Here is a 10361-nt window from a genome sequence, read left to right on the forward strand (position 1 = left end):
GGTCTTCCGCAGGAGACGGAAGACCTTAATAATGAAGAAGAAGAACGCGAACAATAATAGTAAGGTCTTCCGCAGGAGACGGAAGACCTTAATAAGAAAAGTGAAAAATCAACAATAGAATAATAGAAGGGTCTTCCGCTGAAGACGGAAGACCCTAATAATAATAATAAACAGTAGAATCACTAGAAGGTCTTCCGTTGGAAACGGAAGACCTTAATAATAGAGGAAAAGAAACATAAGAATCACTATAAGGTCTTCCGTTGAGACGGAAGACCTTAATAAACAGTAGAATCACTATAAGGTCTTCCGTCTGGAACGGAAGACCTTAATAATAATAATAAACAGTAGAATCACTGTAGGGTCTTCCGTTTGGAACGGAAGACCTTAATAATAATAATAAACAGTAGAATCACTATAAGGTCTTCCGTTTGGAACGGAAGACCTTAATAAGAAAAGTGAAAAATCAACAATAGAATAATAGAAGGTTCTTCCGCTGAATTGTTTGTATTGTTTTTTTACTGGTAATGCAATTTAAACTAGTTCTAATTGTAACAGGGACCGTTACATATGTTCCCCAAACCTCCCCCTATTAAAAAGTGATGTCCTTGTGAATCTATAGCAAAAAATCATTTTTTTTAGCCTTTAATTACATGTAGTACGTTCAATATGGTCATTTCAGTACCAAAAAATGAAAGAAAGCGTTGCACGCGCATACACGCACACGCGTGTATGATTCCGAATTTTTGTTGATGTCATTAAACAGGCATTTGTATCATATACCCACAGTGTGAATTTCATAACGTTTCCACCAAATATAAGGAAGTTATAGCGATTTTAAAATCGTCCAATCAGAATTCAGCAGACGTGCATGCACGTGCTGAGCAGTAATTCTAACCACAGCAATTTATAAGGAGTACCAAGACACATCTAAACCATTAATATCAATAGAATTTGATGAAAAACAAAAACGTTATCGTCCTTTAAAAATTGAACATTTAAAAAACGTTGCACGCGCATGTGCGTGTGGGTTGGCATTTTTTTGTTACACCAATATATAGATACACATATTGTCTACGTATGCTGTGAATATCATCTCATTCGCTTCATAAATAAGATAGTTACAAATGTTTTAGTATTATCCAATCAAAATGAAGCGCACGTGCATGCGCGTGCAAATTGGTAATTTCGACCATGGAAATTAGTTAAGGGTCTCAATATCTACCTATGATATGAATATCAAGCCATTTCAATGAACAACAAAAAAGTTAGACTGATTCCAAAGTTAGTGTACAAATTTTGTAATGCGCGTGCACGCGCATGCGTGCGCGTGCTGACAAAATAACTATTATTTTTCATATGTATAAATGATATACTATCATCCTATTTAGGTTTTATATCGTTTCCTTTAATATTCTGATTTTCCATTTTTTGTACCAAAATTGCAATGCACGTGCGCGCGCGTGCATGCACGTGCAGACAAAATGACTATCACTATGCACATCTACAAACGATATACTATCATCCTTGAAAGTTTCATATCGATCCCTTTTGTAGTTTCTGAGAACACTACCGGACAAAAAAGTACCGGAGAAAAAGAATAATAACTAGATGCAATCTCGTTTCGAGCAACGAGTGGGTCTTCCGTCCAATTTTAGATGTGAGGAGATAAGAATTTGACTGAGATTTTCGTTCATAAATAATGATACAAATATATTGTCTAGACGTACAATTTAGCTTCGGTAATGTTTTACAAATATTGATCATTTAAGTGCTATGAATTAAAGAATCTCTGCCGCTCTCGGCCACTAATGAAAGGGGTCAGCCTTTTTTTCCACAAAAAAGTTAATAATGTTATTTACTGCGATACAAAGTCGACTGATCAGGCAAGTCATGTCGCCCGGAGGCCTTTTTTTTATCATTCTAGATATATCTCGCAAAACTGAAAAAAAATTTGTTCTACATGTCCTATTAAAATTTTCTTGAGAAAAAAGTTATTGATTGCGACATTTATGAGACTGTTAAGGCGAGTCATAAGGCCCGTGGGCCTTTTTCTTGATATCGTTTGAAAGATCTTGCAAAACTGAACAACTTTTGTTCTACATGTCTTATCAAAAGTTTTTCGAGAAAAAAGTTATTGATTGTGACACTAATGAAACTGTTCAGGCGAGCCATGAGGCCCGTTCGCCATTTTCATGATGTTGTTCGAAAGATCTTGCAAAACTGAACAACTTTTGTTCTAGATGTCTTATTAAAAGTTTCTTGACAAAAATGTTATAGCTTGCAACAATAACCCAACTGTTCAGGTGAGCCATGAGACCTGCAGGCCTATTTAATAACATCGTTAGTTAACGCTTGCGAAACTGAACAACTTTTGTTCTACATGTCTTGTCAAAAGTTTCTCGAGAAAAAAGTTATTAATGTTATTAATTGTGATACAAATTCGACTGTTCAGGCGAGCCATGACGCCCTGAGGCCTAGTTTTTGATATCATTAGACAGATCTTGCAAAACTGAACAACTTTTATTCTACATGTCTTATCAAAAGTTTCGTGAGAAAAAAGTTAATCATTGTAACAGAAATGCAATGGTTTAGGTGAGCCATGAGGCCTATGGGCCCATTTCTTGATATGACACGAAAGATCTCAATAAACTGTACAACTTTTGTTATATATGTCCAAGCAAAATATTTACGAGTAAAAAGTTCTGATTTAAAACGTGGAAAAAAATGGACACTTTTTTAAACTCCATTTTCGACCCCTACCGAGCATCCATACTAGGCACTTCCGGAAATTTTTAAAACCGATGTGCACAACTACAACATGTCGTCTAACATCACTGAAAATTTCAGCACTCTAGCTTTTATCGTTTTTGAGATTTTGGCTGGACAAAATGGTCATCTGAAAATCGATAAAAGGGGGATAACTTCCAACCGGAAGTGAATTTTCAAAAATTCAAAAAAAGATATAAACTTCAAATAGCAATGCATCAACCCTGAAAATTTGAAGTAAATCGGTCAAGCCATCTCTGAGAAATCCTCTGCACAAAATCGGTAAGGAAAAAAAAAAGAATAAAAATAATAAGAAGAAGAAGAAAAGTGAAAAATCAACAATAGAATAATAGAAGGTTCTTCCGCTGAAGACGGAAGACCCTAATAATAATAAGAAGAAACAGAGTAAAAACAATGTGTTCCCAAACTTTGTTTGGGGAACATAAATATTGATAGCACCCGTGGATATTTTATTGAATTTTTGAATAAAGACTAATTTGTTGCACATATAAACCTTTTTTGAATTGAAATAATACATTGATCATTTGAATCAAATGCATTCATCAAAACTTTGCCCAATCCCATGTTGCGTTCCTTGTCCGTTGTTTTGCAGTGAAAACAGAAAAGATCTATTTTCCCTACAATGATCATTGTAATTTTCTTATCTATAACTTTGAATGACACTATTTTCATCAATTCCGTTCAGCTACAATAATGCAACTTTTATGGCATAATTTACACTAACAGGTATAACCTCCTACATTTAGGAAGAAGAACTCTTCTAAAGGAAGGAAAACTTTACTATTCATCGATTGAAAGAGGGATATAATAAAAATTGCTCATTATTCGGCATATTGTAGTCTTAAACATTTTCGGACAACTAAGTTTTTCATTCGGACAGGTAAAAGCAAGTGAGATAAGAAGTTGATGTCTTTCCCGGGGGGGTTGGGGGGGAGGGGGGGTTGGACGTAAGGGTTAATGTACGAGTATCGCTCCATTCCTTAAAAGTAATGTACCGAAGGGGCCGAGGTCCATTGCTTTTAAGGAATGGAGTGATACGAGTACATTGACCCACTTAAAATCCACCTTTGCTGGGCCCCTTGCTACTAAACTTTGTGCATTTTAATCATGTCTTACGTTTTTCATTCTTTTGTTGCATGCATTTATATCTACTTGTATAAAGGTTGACCTACTTTCCGAACACTCCATTCCTGAAAAATAATGGAGTGTTCGAACAAAAGAATGACGTCATAGGTGGATTTTAATATATTTTAGTTGCTGCCTAGTATACAACATTTCACATTTAAAAGTACCCAGTTACTAAATTGATAGGTAACTTAATAGATTTTTTCACGAAAACAACTTTCGATTAGATAAAACACAAAACTCTCATTGTCTCCAATTTTCATTGACTCATGTGTTCAAATCTTTTATTTGGAACAACAACAAAAGTTTGGCCCACAGTGAGTTGCTGTACAGCCGCGAAATCCGTATTTCCAGGTGTTGATCCATTTGGTGTTGGGTGTGTTCTTAGGACCCCGACTGGCATATATATGCAACGTGTTAATGCATCGCGGTCGACTGTTACAAAGATAAAGAAATAGTACATATTAAAGGAGTGTGTGGCATATGTTGTTTGTTGTAAAACTTATATATAAATCAGTATAAACTATAAAAGTAATAATTTTCTTTGATGCAGACTAAATACTTTATCTAAGACTTTCTATTTTTTTTTTATTATTCTTCATGCTACATATATGTATATTACAATCAATAAGTAGCAACTGCTCTTTCACCAAACATCCGAGTTTAGAACATGAAGGCAGTGAACCTTTGAGAAAGGAAAGTGTTTCGCCCACGATCAAGAACCCTGCGAATTTTGAGCTGAATCAGTTGCCTATGTTTCGTATGGTACTTCATCTGAAGTAGGTGACGTATGAAATAATCTCACTGAAACGTTAACACGCTTTTATATATGTGATAAAATAATGTTAGTATATATAACTTACAGAAAAGCACCGCCCGAAACCTTGCCCATGTTAGAAACAGACTGACAGATGTCAATACAAGACCGTCCACTCGAACACTTGCGAGGAATCGCTGCAGTATAGGAATTATCGGGAGCTAATCCCACACATACTGCGGTAGCAATTTCGTGATCTTCACCATAGATGCCTACAATATGATTCCCCACTGCTGAAAGTAAAGATAAAAATGTATCTGATCAGTTTCATAGTCAAAAAGACTGAGTGTGACAGTTCTTATATTGTGGTTGTATACTAAATGTGTGCATATACACTGTAGTAGGGAGAATGAAAACGTATACTCTCCAATTGTAATACTGAATACAGGGTTATTTTCGCCATGTGTTATTTTCGCCCTTTTACACTTGTTGACGGTTTCGCCTCGCTTTGAATTCGTCCACACACAGTTGTGTTAAAAGAGAGATAATGGAGAACGGTTTCGCCCAGTCTTACATTCGCCACTGACAACGATAGCGAAAAGGAACAAAAATAAAACGGGGGCAAATTTTTCCCTGCATACATACTACAATAGATATGAAGGTTATATTTGAATTGTTTCGGTAAACTTTTCATTAGCGTCCCAAACGAGTTTTAAACAGGATTTTGATTTAAACTGGTTTGCTATTTCATTAGGTCTAATTTGAATTCATCTGTCGACGCATCTAATGTCGAAATATTTCAATAAGTACATGTATTCAAATGACGAAAAATTGACACTTACCTAATGCCAACAAGGAAAACACAACTGAGAGTTCCATGAAAGCTGTATGTGGATTTGGATCTGGTCACGACCTGCTATGTGTATGATTAAATATTAAGTTGTATTTATAGGACATTTGTGACATGAGTGAAAAATTCTCGAGCGTGACGTTAAGCAAGATACAAATCAATCAATCAATCCACATTTCAAATAATTTGTCTGTGTGGATCTTGTTTCCAAAACACATGGCGCATTTCATCCATTGTCCAAACTTTGTCTTTCCCTACGCACGACACGTACATATGTACACCAACAATTATTGACATGAACTAAACACACGAAGGAACATCTGTATGCTGAATAGAAATAGGTTACGGACTATTTAGTTTATACATCCTCAAAAGTTGCGTGTAAAGTAGATGTATTCTTAATGTACCACATTTCGTTGTCAATTGAAAATTGCTAAATTTCTTATCTAGATGTTGCCTTCAGGTCGGGCAAAAAGTATTGAGTTATATCAAGTGTACCACAAGGTTGTTGTCTTTGCTCAGCCCTATTATATATCTTTAATGACAATTTTATATCATGAAACAATATATTATACACAAGAATACAAAATTTATATCAGAGTAATCCTTGTTAACCGGTAACATCCGTCGTGAGTCCTGTTTCTCGATGAGATAAACATAGTAATACTAAGCGGAAATCAGAAATAATTTTGGATAACGCGATTAACGTATCATTTCAAATGTACATCATCCACAGTCCTCCACGGTATGTTAACCGATGGGTATTGGATTGATTGATTGATTGTATGTTGTTTAACGTCCCACTCGAGAATATTTCACTCATATGGAGACTTCACCATTGCCGGTGAAGGCTGCAAAATTTAGGCCTATGCTCGGCGCTTATGGCCTTTGAGCAGGGAGGGATCTTTATCGTGCCACACCTGCTGTGACACAGGACCTCGGTTTTTGCGGTCTCATCCGAAGGACCTGGGTATTGGGGTTTAGGAGAGGGGGATATGAATTTTTTTTTTTTTTTTGAAACTTTTTTTTTATTGGCTCTTTTTGGACATATATTATCATATAAACAGGATGTTACATGCAACTTCAATATTTCAACAAACATGTTAAACACTGTGTGAAAATTAATAGCAATATTGTACAATTACTTTGAAGATAAAGAGAGACTAGTATATGAAATATGCATAACTAATTCATTTAAGGAAGATACATCTTACATTGAAATTATTTTGTCTTCTATCGTTTTCCATACTTGGTTATAATAATCAAGATTTCTTCTGCCACAATAAATTGATTTTTTAACAAACAGTTTTCTTCTCAAAAATTGCAAAAAAATATATAAAGAAGGACCACTGTGCCCTGTATCTGAATTAAACACAAACTGTATATAATATTTAGAAAGCAGTATACAATAATTCAGACTTTCACACTTTTCTTCATAAAATCCTAATATTATGTCTCGATAAGAGATATCATTTATATAAGTAATGTTTAATCTATTCCACTAAGTTTGGAAATGCTTCCAATAAGTACCAACATATTCACAAAAGTAAAACCTGTGCTCTATTGTATCTAAATTTCCACATAATATACAAGAAGGTGATGTTTTAATTTTCATTGCATACAGCAATTTGTTGTGTGCTAAAAATCTGTGAATTAATTTATATTGAAAAGATTGTAATGATGTTTCCATTGATATTGTGAAAGGTAACTTGTAAATACTCTCTAACTCTTGCTGTGTTTATTTTGAATCAAAAATATTTTCCCATTTTGGTATACATGTTGGTAATTCTGCTATACTTTCCATCAAAATCCAGTAAAAATCTTTACAAGTCATGTTTGATATGGGACTCCTATTACCATTGAAACTCAGTATAAGCGTATTTCTATTTATAAAAGAATTATCATTTTGTCGAATATGCTTTCTCCAACTGTAGGGTATTGCATTTCTTAAAATATGTATGATATGAATTTCATAATATACTTATCTGCAAAGTTTGTAAATATATTTGTTAATAACAAACTTACGTCTATCATATCAAAATCAAAAGGAACATAAATCGATAGTGATCCTTGAAAATCATTTTATAGTACCATCCTCGTACGAATTACTCAAAGTACAAACATTTTCCTTGAAAAAAAAAAAGAACCACATCCGATTTTTTGGAAGGGATAATATCAGCCCCAGAGCTCTCCTGTTTTTTAATTCGACAAACGTTTTATTCTAATCTCTCTCTCTTTCTCTCTCTCTCTCTCTCTCTCTCTCTCTCTCTCTCTCTCTCCAGTTCTGAAGAAATCTATAATTAACATATAGTTCATATACTATGGAATCACTCAAATTCGTGAGATAGAGAGTACCTAGGAATTCCGTGAAAATTTAGAACCCACAAAACATAAAGATCTACGGTAGGAATAGTGAATTTCAAAACGATATAGGAACTTCATGCCGCTTATTTGCTCTGGCCAATTTACGAGTCTTAGTAATAGTTTGTTTTAAATTTAGATTGACAGATATTTGGGGAAATACCCCGAACCCATTAGAAAAACATCATTCAGTACGTATTCATGATGTCTTTGTAATGGTCCGTGGGGATCTGGGTTAGAATAGGTCCTCAGTACCCTCTTGCTTGTCGTAAGAGGCGAGTAAATGGGGCGGTCCTTCGGATGATACCGCAAAAACCGAAGTCCCGTGTCACAGCAGGTATGACACGATAAAGATCCCTTCCTCCTCAATGGCCATAAGCGCGAGCATAGACCTAAATTTTGCAGCCCTTCACCGGCAGTGGTGACATCTCCATATGAGTGAAATATTCTCGAGAGGGACGTTAAACGATATTCAATCAATCAATCTTTTTAATGTCCGAGGTCAACATTCATTTCTGCAACACTACGTAGAATCCCAGTCCAGAGTTAGAAAACATTACACATAAAATAATAAGCAGGCTAGGGGTGCGCTATCACCATACTGCATTTCAAAAGATAGACGATCATGTGCAACCGAATTATTTATCCTAAGAATATCATAAAATTTCAAATTAAAATGATATATTTACATTTTCAACCGTATTCTCCTACATAACACTATTACAAGCAATACGTATTTATCACTGCATAAATCCACTACGGGGTCAACAGAGGTCACGGCTGTGCTTATGAACATTTGTTAAAAGTAGGTAACAGGTACTACTTTTACTAAGGCAATACATATCTAGCAATCGCTCTCACTTACTATAGAAGTCTATCAATACATTTATCAATAAATGAAATCAACATCACAAAATGTATTTATGGTTTTATTTGTATTGCAAGCAGTGGACTTACATCAATAATTGATCAAAAGCATTTCTGTAAACAATGTCTTACTAATAATGTATGTCTAAAATTTCGTCTGCTACAACATCAGTGAACTTCACCCGTGTCATCGGTGATGCGGAACTGTACCTACTGCTACACGATGACATTAGGCTTTAGCAAAAATGTTATTCACAGGATATATGGCCTGTAAGTCGTCAAAGTGCATTAAGACCTACACACTGCACTGCCTCCGTGCCACAGCAGCCAATAGGTGATTGATGTCGGTTTCCAAGTTTATGTCGGAACATCGAAGCGAAGCGTCGTTAGAAAACTATTATAGAAATTTATCGAGTCAAAAGAAGCGTTCAGTGAGCTCATGTTTGTCAACAATTACATATCCAAACCGTCCCTTACCTTCGTGCATTTCCACATTCTCTGCGATGTTCAGTTCTTTCCGGAGATTCATCTGAGCTGTGTTCTCTGTCCTATCTATAAATGATTTGCCTACACCGGACGACTGCCACCCTGTTCTTCATGTTCCTCCACCTCAGTCTTCTGTTAACACCGTAATATCCACAGAATATCTATTAAAGTCGGTCTTCAACGTTTTCACTTCAAAAGTGAAAGCTCATCACAACTGTAAATGTAACCTTGCGCACCCCGTTTAAATCATAATTCCCCCACCCCCTAAAATTAGACATATGAAAGAGTTTTCCATAATATACTCCCGACTTAATGTATATGTTGATATACTTGCTTTCTACCGTCGTAATAATTAAAACAGTACTAGTTCTTCATTTGATGGAACTTTGTTTTGTATTGTTGTCATTTTGAACATCTATGTCGCTTCGTTGTGGAGGTCAACAATTTGAAATGTATGGAAACGTGTTGTTAACAAACTTCAGCAATTTTACCGATCAAAAATGTAAATATAAGTAATAAGGTATCATTTTAATATTTATCGGGATATAAATACGGGTTGGTACGTGATCAATTTTTCCATAAATCCCTTTCGGGCTTTACGGAATTTGATCACGTGACCAACCCGTATTTACACGTATATCCCGATAAATATTTTAAAATTATACCTTATTTCTTAAATAACTTCCATTATAAAACAACATTAAAAAGACACATGTGAAGTATTCAACATATTTACTGAGACTTGAAAACAAAGACTGAGGTGTGTTATTGTATACGGGATTTTGAAAATAAATGGATATTGATCCAAGTTTATTATATTATATCACATCTCAAGTATACTTTAGGTAAAATGTATTTTTTTGAAATTTAAAATTTGTGATTGTACACAATGAAGATGCTTTAAATTACAAAATTGACGTTTCACTGGTTGGTTGGTTTACATAAAAACACTCAGAACACAGAATCAAAGCTAAAATACCACTCTAATCCCTGCATTCAGATGGTCCAGATTTTGGTTGTCAATATTAAATGGGCTATATTTTTAATTTTTAAACATCAAAAATGAAAAAAAGAAAACCGGGTTTTTTTTTCGAAAAACTTGAACGAGTATATCGATTGATAATAAAC

General features: G+C 34.8%; 1 long non-coding RNA gene across 1 annotated transcript; it reads right to left on the reverse strand.

Annotated features, from left to right (window-relative positions):
- Positions 1-4158: 4158 nt before the first annotated feature.
- LOC130052412 (uncharacterized) lies at positions 4159-4954 on the reverse strand. Its single transcript, XR_008800767.1, has 2 exons — positions 4776-4954; positions 4159-4347 (listed from the first exon to the last, which is right to left on the reverse strand). It is a non-coding gene; the product is annotated as an uncharacterized LOC130052412 (long non-coding RNA).
- Between the last annotated feature and the right edge of the window lie 5407 nt (positions 4955-10361).

This window comes from Ostrea edulis, chromosome 2 (assembly GCF_947568905.1).
Source record: "Ostrea edulis chromosome 2, xbOstEdul1.1, whole genome shotgun sequence".
In the NCBI taxonomy this organism is placed as follows: Eukaryota; Metazoa; Mollusca; class Bivalvia; order Ostreida; family Ostreidae; genus Ostrea; species Ostrea edulis.